Genomic DNA, 8,166 nt, shown 5'->3' with positions numbered 1-8,166 from the left:
ATAGGTAGCCAGGAAATGTTCCTTGAATGAATGAATGAATGAATCATCAAGACCAATGACCTGAGGAGAAAACTGTGATTGGGAGGGGGAAAATATGGCTTTCCTAAGACCCCATAATTAGATTGACACTTGCATCCAGATCTCCTGATTTATCCATAAACACAACTTAGAAGTTCCTAATTATTATTAATTATTAATTATTGTTAATTTTGTTTAATAAAGAAAGCCAAAGAAAAAGTACTGAGACTGAAATCATTAAGGTATATAGGTATATTTTCCTTTTAAGAAAATAAAAAAGTGGTTCCCTGAATTTAGATGCCACGCCACCCTTTTCAAGGGTAAATACTGAACTCACCATACTTGGTGTTCATACTTGGTTCATTTATTTCCAATCCTATTTCTAAATTAAAGATATAAACAAGCTCACTAAAGAGTGTCAAAAAACTTGTCAAACATCAGATAGCTGTTACATAACATTTGAAGTCTAGGTTATTACACACAGATTGCATTTCCATTTAAAAATTCTCATGTTCTGAAAAATTAAGGGAATATACAAGTTAGGTTTTTGCAAACTCCAAACAATTTGAAAGTGTTCAGAGCCATTTGAGAAGTCTAAAACCTGGCTGGAGATAGTATATATATATATGTATGTATGTAATAATAGTGCTATTCTCACTCAAAATTATTATTATTTTTTCAGCAAATGGGAAAGCCAGATGGGAAAAGGCTTGGATTCTTTTCTTTTGTAATTGTTTAAAAGCTAAGTTTCATGTGAAAAACTAATTTTTTTGAAAAGAACTATTTCCTGCTTTACCCACTTCCAAAAGGTTTTAAAGGACTCCTTGAGGTGGATTTTGTTGGTTTTTCCTTTTCCCTAGAGCAGCCCAATTTTCATCATATATCCATAGCTCCCTCACCTGAAGCCATGTGTTTCAAGAGTAACCCCACCCCTTTGTTAGTGAATGATTCAGGAATGGGGCATAAGACACAATATTGGCCACTGAGATCAAGGGGAACTTGTTGAAGACTTCTGGAAGGTGTTTCCTTCCATTTAAGAGAGAGACCTCAGAAGAGGTTATGCACAGGTGAAGACAGGCACCTCAGCCATTCCATGAAACCAAGGGCAGAGCCAAAAAAATAATCGCCTGGTTTCTGTAACTTGCGGTGGAAAGAATCCTTATTAATATACAGCAAAACAATTCATTTAAATCACTAATATATCTAATGTTATATTCCAAGTTTTTTATTATCAAATAATTCAGATTCCCTATTTTTCTGTTCTTGGGCTAATTGCTTGGAATTGGGAGGGTTTTCAATTATTTTAAAACAAGATTCTCCTATCTTTACCTGTCACATAGTTGACCCACCCTTCCTTCCTTCCTTCCTTTCTTCCTCCCTCCCTCCCTCTTTCTCTCTCTTCTCTCTTTCTTTCTTTCTTTCTTTTTTTGGGGGGAGGTGCATACTTCTGAGTTTTATTATCATTAAGGAAGGTGGCATTTCCCTTAGACTGTTGCTTCTTTAGCTCCACAGAGTTACAGACCATGAGAGGAAATACAGGTTCAGAATATCCACGGAAGTTTCAGTCATGAACCTATTTTTGCATGAAGATTGTATCATATGCAGTCTTTTTTTGTTTTCTTATTAAAGCCATCAGATATATGTTAGAGTGATTTTTTTCACCTGAGTTTATGACAGGGAAGTAATATATAAATCAAACCATCTGTACTGGCATTGTTACTCTGGAAGAATGTAGTTGCATAGAAGGTAGTGAGATGAAGGACATACTTTCAAATGGGGCTTTGGTCATTTAAAGTTGTTCACGGACAGAATTTCCCACCAAGTTAGTATAGATTAGGTGTTTTTAATAAAGATATCAATAATAAAGTTAATTTTTTCTCTTCATATTTGCTTTGAGAGGAAAATCCTGGAACTTGGCAGGGATTTCTGATGCCAGAAAACCATTACATATAAGGTTGAATTTAGCAATCAGGGTGATTTAACTCATGGTTTTGGCACATGCATAAATTTAGTTTGCATTCTAGTTATTTAAACTGAGATATTCTTGTTCAAGTTGAACAAACTGTGAGTAGAAGCTCTCTTTCCCCAAGAAGTAAGATGGAGATAGTCTTTGGAGAATGACGTCACTGAACTGGTAACTTAGCCGTCTCTGGATTTTGGTGATTTCCCCAGTTCTTCCATAATTTCTCAGTCCTCTGGCCATTTTCTGGTAAATCATGGTCTTCTGGTTACCTTTTCATTTCCCCCAAAGTTCTGCACATTTTTCTTTGTTTTTTTGACACAAAAGGAAAGATGCCTTTCGGTTTATCTGCCCACTGAATGCAAGATGCCATCTTGGGATTACATAGGGACTCTTCAATGTATTTATACAGTTGGCACTTCTTTCTGCCTTTTCCTCTCTTCTGCTGGAGGATAGCAGGTTGTACTAGCTGGTTTTCAGTGGCATTCTGAAGAGATTGATGAGCATTTCCTTCAAAATAGAAGTCTGCAGCACTGTCGATTACAGTTCTCCAATTATAGGCAGGTTCCTCTGTAGGCAGCAGGCCATGGCAGGTGGAATTTCCTCTGACAAGAGGGCAATGGCTGATGAAATTCAGGTAATTTTTGTAATTTGGGGAGTACTGAAAATCTCCAGTTGAATGTTGCCTTAGTACTTCAAAGCCATCTTCAAATACTTGACCCAGCTTGTCTTGTTCAACACAAGTCATCCTTCATTAATAATTGATTCTGTCCTATAGAGTCCAGTCTAGTGTCCACATGTGCCAGGTGGAAATAACCTTCTCTTCTGAAACACATCTGCATCTTCCTTCCATCTATTTATTTCTGCATTTTAATGGACCCTCATATAAAATTGTGAGATTTTGCTGCCTGCATCTTCTCCTAAGGACATAGTTCCACTAGCTAATGGTGAGTTTATTGATTCCACACAAAGCAAATTTTGTGGCCATGACTAAATCCTCAGAAGATTCAGTCATCCAGATGCCTCATTAAATTTTGTGTTTTCTCAGGAAATATCAATGGATTATGAAAATCCCCCAAAACTTTGCCCTCCATTCAAATGGGGTAATGCCATTTGGTCTTAAAGATTCTAAGGATCATGTTCCGGTTTGCTAAATCTGCCAGAAATGCAATATACCAAAAATTGGATTGGATTTTACAATGGGGGTTTATTAGTTCACAAATTTACAGTTCTAAGGCCATGAAAATGTCCAAATTAAGGCATCAAGAGGTAAATACCTTCTCTGAGGAAAGGCTGATGGCATCCAGAGCACCTCTGTCAACTGAGAGTGCACATGGCTGGTCCTTTGCTCCCAGGTTGCATTACTTTCAGCTTCTGATTCTAGTGGCTTTCTCTTTAAGTGTCTGTGGGTTCCCACTTGGCTTCTCTGGAGCAAACTCTGGGCTTCATCTCTTAGCTTAGCATTTTCAAACATCTGGGTCTTTTGTTGGCTCTCAGCACTCTTAAGGACTCTAATAAACTAATTAAGAGCCACCGTGAATGGGCAGGGTCACATATCCATGAAAATAAACTAATCAAAAGGTTCTACCCACAGTTGGGTGGATCACATCTCCAAGGAAACAACCTAATAAAAAGATCCCACCCACAAGAGTGGATTAAAAGAACATAGCCTTTCCTGGGCTACATAACAGTTTCAAACCAATATACATCCCAATGTTGGTGAGTTAATTAAGGAATCCACAATATAAGAAAAATGGAAATACTGTGTTGTATTTATCTTCAGGTAAAGGAAATTATTTGTTTCATTCTATTTTTTAAATTGAAGTATAGTTTCACCAAGAAGCTGGCAAAATATACAGCCTTTGGTTGAAGAAATTTTGAATTATTAAAGGGAGTTTAAATTATGCAGCCTTCGTTGTGAAATTTTATATGACAATAATAATGATGATAATAGCCCAAATTTATTAGTTCCCAAGAATCAGGCACTATTTTCAGCTCTTTTGCTGTGTTACCTCATTTAACCCTCATAACAACCCTGTGAAATAAATTCTGGTATTTCCTTCACTTTACATGTGAGAAAATTGAGGCTTAATGAAACTAAGTATGTTTTGCTCAAGATCTCCAGAGCCCATGTTCTCAACCTCTATTCTAAATAGTCATCCACTAACTGTCAACAGTGTGGTTGAGTCCAAAGAAGGCAGTGTAGTCTTCAACTGCTTTAACAGTGGTGGTCAGATGAGAAATTCTACCTGATGTCAGCAAGGTCACATCTGAGGTATTGTCCTAAATAATGGACAATTGAAGAAAGATAACAGCAAACAATAGCAAACAAGCGTTCATCTAGGGGAAGATAACAAGTATGGCAGGAGCCTGGAAAATATCTCATATGGATTGGGCAAGTCATTTGGTCAGGCTGATCATCAATATTTTAAATGAAGTTTTATTGTTACAGAGACAACATATGTGCATTGTAGAAAAAATAGGAAATACAGATGTGAGGGGGAAAAAACCACATCCTACTGTCCAGAGGCTGCCATTTTTAATACCTTGGTGCATATCTTTTGGATAGTGTATGTATGAATATACTTATGTGTATGTGTATGGTGTGTGTGTATGTATGTGTGCACACACACACACTGTGCTGAACTGAATTATGTACCCGGGGTTGGACATTCTTGGTCTTGCTCCACATTCTGGTGGGTGTGGACTCATTGTAAGTAAAATCTCTTCAAGATGTTACTCCAGTTAAGGTGTGGCCCCACTGAATCAGGTTTGGTTTTAATCTGGATTACTGGAATCATTTATAGACAGAGTGAAAGTTAGATGGAGAGAGAAACCAGAAGAGACACCATCTTGTGCATTGCCATGTGCTAGAAAAGCCAAGGACCAAGGACCCCCACAGTCAGCCCCGGAATGTCAGTCTTTGGGAAGAAAATATCACTTTGCTAGTGCCTCAACTTTGGGTTTCTCCTATCCCCCAAACCATGAGATATGGAGAGATATACCATGTTCATGAAATGGAAGGCTGTATGTTGTTATCATCTGTTCTTCCCAAACAAATCTTTGGATTCAATGCAATCCCAATTAAAGTAAAGGAAAAAAAAAAAAAAAAAGACATTTTGTGGAAATTGACAACTTAATTCTAAAATTTACATGCAAGTGATCTAGAATAGCTAAAATAATTTTTAAAGAGAAGAACAAAACTGAGGGAATCACACTACTTAATTTAACACTTAAAATAAAGCTATAGTAATAAAAACAATCTGGCATTGATGTGAAAAAAAGGTAGATGTATAGAATAATGGAAGAAACTAGAGCCCAGAAATGGATCCACATTTTAACAGTCTACTGCTTTTCTTTAAAGGTGCCAAAGCAATTCAGTATTCTTTTCAACAAACTGTACTGGAACAGTTGAATGTCTGTATGGAAAAAAACTGAACCTTGACCCATACCTCACACAATACACACAAAAAAATCATCAAAATGGATCATAAACCTTAATGTAAATTGAAAAACTATAAAACTCCTAGAAGAAATCAGGAAAAAAGTCACTTTCAACCTTGGAGTAGGCAAAGATTTTTTTTGACAGAAGAGAAAAAATACAAATCATAAAATAAAAATAAAATCTGATAAGTTAGAGTTCATTAAAATAAAAATCTTCTGACCCCCTCGCCTGAAAAAAAAAAAAAAGCAAGCCACAACTTCTGACAAAAGTCCTTCATGTACAATGTATAAAGAATTCCTCTAACTCAATCATAAAAAGAAAACTCAATTTTTTAGATTAGTAGTTTTTTTGAAATGGGCATACAACACGGGCAGGCACTTTTGAATGTAATGAATGCAAATGGCCAATAAGGAAAAGAAAGCATTCAGGGAAATACAAATTAAAACTACAATGAGTTACCACTGCATATTTACTAAAATTGCTAAAATTAAATTAAATTAAATTAAATTAAATTAATTAATTAAATAAAATTAAATTAAATGCTGGAGAGGATATGGAATAACCAGGACTCTCAAAATTTGCAGGAGGAAGTATAGAATATTAAAACCACATTTGAAATTATATTGGCAGTTTCTCATAAAGTTTAATACACAATTACTTTATTAAACAATTCTACTTTTTTATTATTTACTTAAAAATCATGGAAGCATATGTATTCAAAAAGACATACAGAATGTTCATAAGTTTTATTCAAAGTAACCAAATGTCCTTCAACAGAAGACTGGATAAACAAAGAATGATATATTTACTCAATGGAATACAACTCAGCAATAAAAAGGAATGAACTCTTTTACATGCAACAACATGGATGAATTTTTTAAAAATATTTTGCTGAATGAAATAAGCCACAAGTTAATACATACTATATAATGCCATTTATATGATGTTCCAGGACAGATAAAATTAATTTGTGGTGAAAGAATTCAGAATACTGACTCCACCTGGTGGGGTGTGTGGGAAGAATGAACATTAGATGGGGAGGTGCATGAGGGAACATTTTGGAGTGATGGAAACAACCATATTTTGATAGGTGTGTGAGTTATACTGTTGTCCACATTTATCAAAACTCAACAAAATGTGTACTTAAGACCTATGCATTTCACTATATGAAAATTATATCTTAATTAAAAAGGGAAAATAAACACAATAAATGTTTAAATGAAAAATCTTAGTAAATACAATCCCCAAAATATAAAAGGGATGATGTATCATGATCAAGTGGGATTTATTCCAGATAAGTAAGATTGGTTTATTATTCCAAATTCATCATTGTATTTCACCATTGACAGAAAGAGAAAAAAAAATGCATGATCAGGGATTGGCTAACCTTTTCCTAGAGGGCCAGATTGTTAATATTTTAAGCTTGAAGGACATATGGATCTCTGCTACAATTATTCAGCTCTGACATTGTGCTGCAAAAGAAGTCATAGACAATAGTAAGTGAATGGGCATAGCTGTATTCCAATAAAAATTTATTTACAAAAAGAGGCAGCCAGCCCATGGGCTATAGTATTTATGATACATGATTTAAAAAATAAATCAAACTGGGAATAGAAGTAAGTACTTTAATGTGACAAAAATATCTACCAGAAACCTATAATTAATATCATACTCATTTGTGAATTGTTAATATCATACTCATTTGTGAATTGTTGAAATCATACTCATTTGTGAATTGTTGAAAACATTTCCCGTGAAATTAGGTACAAGGCAAGGATGCTTCCTATTAACTGCTTCTATTCGAAGATTGTACTGGAGATCCTAGCCAGTGAAAGGAAGGGAGGGAGGGAGGGAAGAAGGAGGGAGGGGAGGGGGGAAGGGAAGGGAGAGAGAAAGAAATGTATCATTATTTGCATATAATATGATTGTGTTCCTAGAAAATTGTAAAGAATCTAAATGATCAGTGAATTTAGCAAGATTTCTGGATTCAAAGTCAATATATAGATTTCAAATGTATTTCTGTACACCAGCATCATAAAGATAGAAAATAAATATTTGTAAATGATATCAGCTACAATAGTATAAAAAACATCAAATACCTAGGAATGAATCTAATCAATGAGTGAGAGACATTGACGCTAAAAATACAAAACATTTTTTAGAGAAATTAAATAAAACCTAAGTAAATGGAGAAATATAACATGTTCATGGATCAGAAAACTCATCTATAAAGAGAGCCATTACCTCCAAATTAATCTATATACTCAATTCAATCCCAGTGAAAATCCCAGAAGGTTACTATTATTTTCAGACCATTGAAAAGCCAGTTCTAAAGTTAATATGGAGATCTATGGACCAAGAAACACCATGGCAGTCTTTAAAAAGGAGAAAGCTGATGCCAATATTTATTATAAAGCTTTAGTGACTGACTGTGGCATTGAAATAAGAACAAACCAAAAGAAAAGAGACGATTCCAGCACAGACCCTCATACAGTCAATGATTGATGACAAAGGTGACACTGTAATGCAGTGAAGAAAGGAATTTTTTTCATTAAATAGTGCTGTATCAAGTGATAAAATATATATATATACACATACATTATATCTATATATATCATATGCATATATTTACTAATATTTTCATTAGTTGTAAGGTAAATTTAAATTAAAACCACAAGATACTACTAGAATCCATGCAGAATGGCAAAAAAAAAAAAAAAAAGAAAAAAAGACAGAAAATACA

At 34.6% G+C, this 8,166-nt stretch overlaps 1 pseudogene; it reads right to left on the bottom strand.

Moving 5' to 3' along the window:
- Positions 1-1,979: 1,979 nt before the first annotated feature.
- LOC119545520 lies at positions 1,980-2,726 on the bottom strand (annotated as a pseudogene).
- Between the last annotated feature and the right edge of the window lie 5,440 nt (positions 2,727-8,166).

The sequence above is a fragment of the Choloepus didactylus genome, chromosome 10 (assembly GCF_015220235.1).
Source record: "Choloepus didactylus isolate mChoDid1 chromosome 10, mChoDid1.pri, whole genome shotgun sequence".
Lineage (NCBI taxonomy): Eukaryota > Metazoa > Chordata > Mammalia > Pilosa > Megalonychidae > Choloepus > Choloepus didactylus.
The sequence above is the reverse complement of the archived record's forward strand: the minus strand, read 5'-3'. Positions and strand labels throughout refer to the sequence as shown.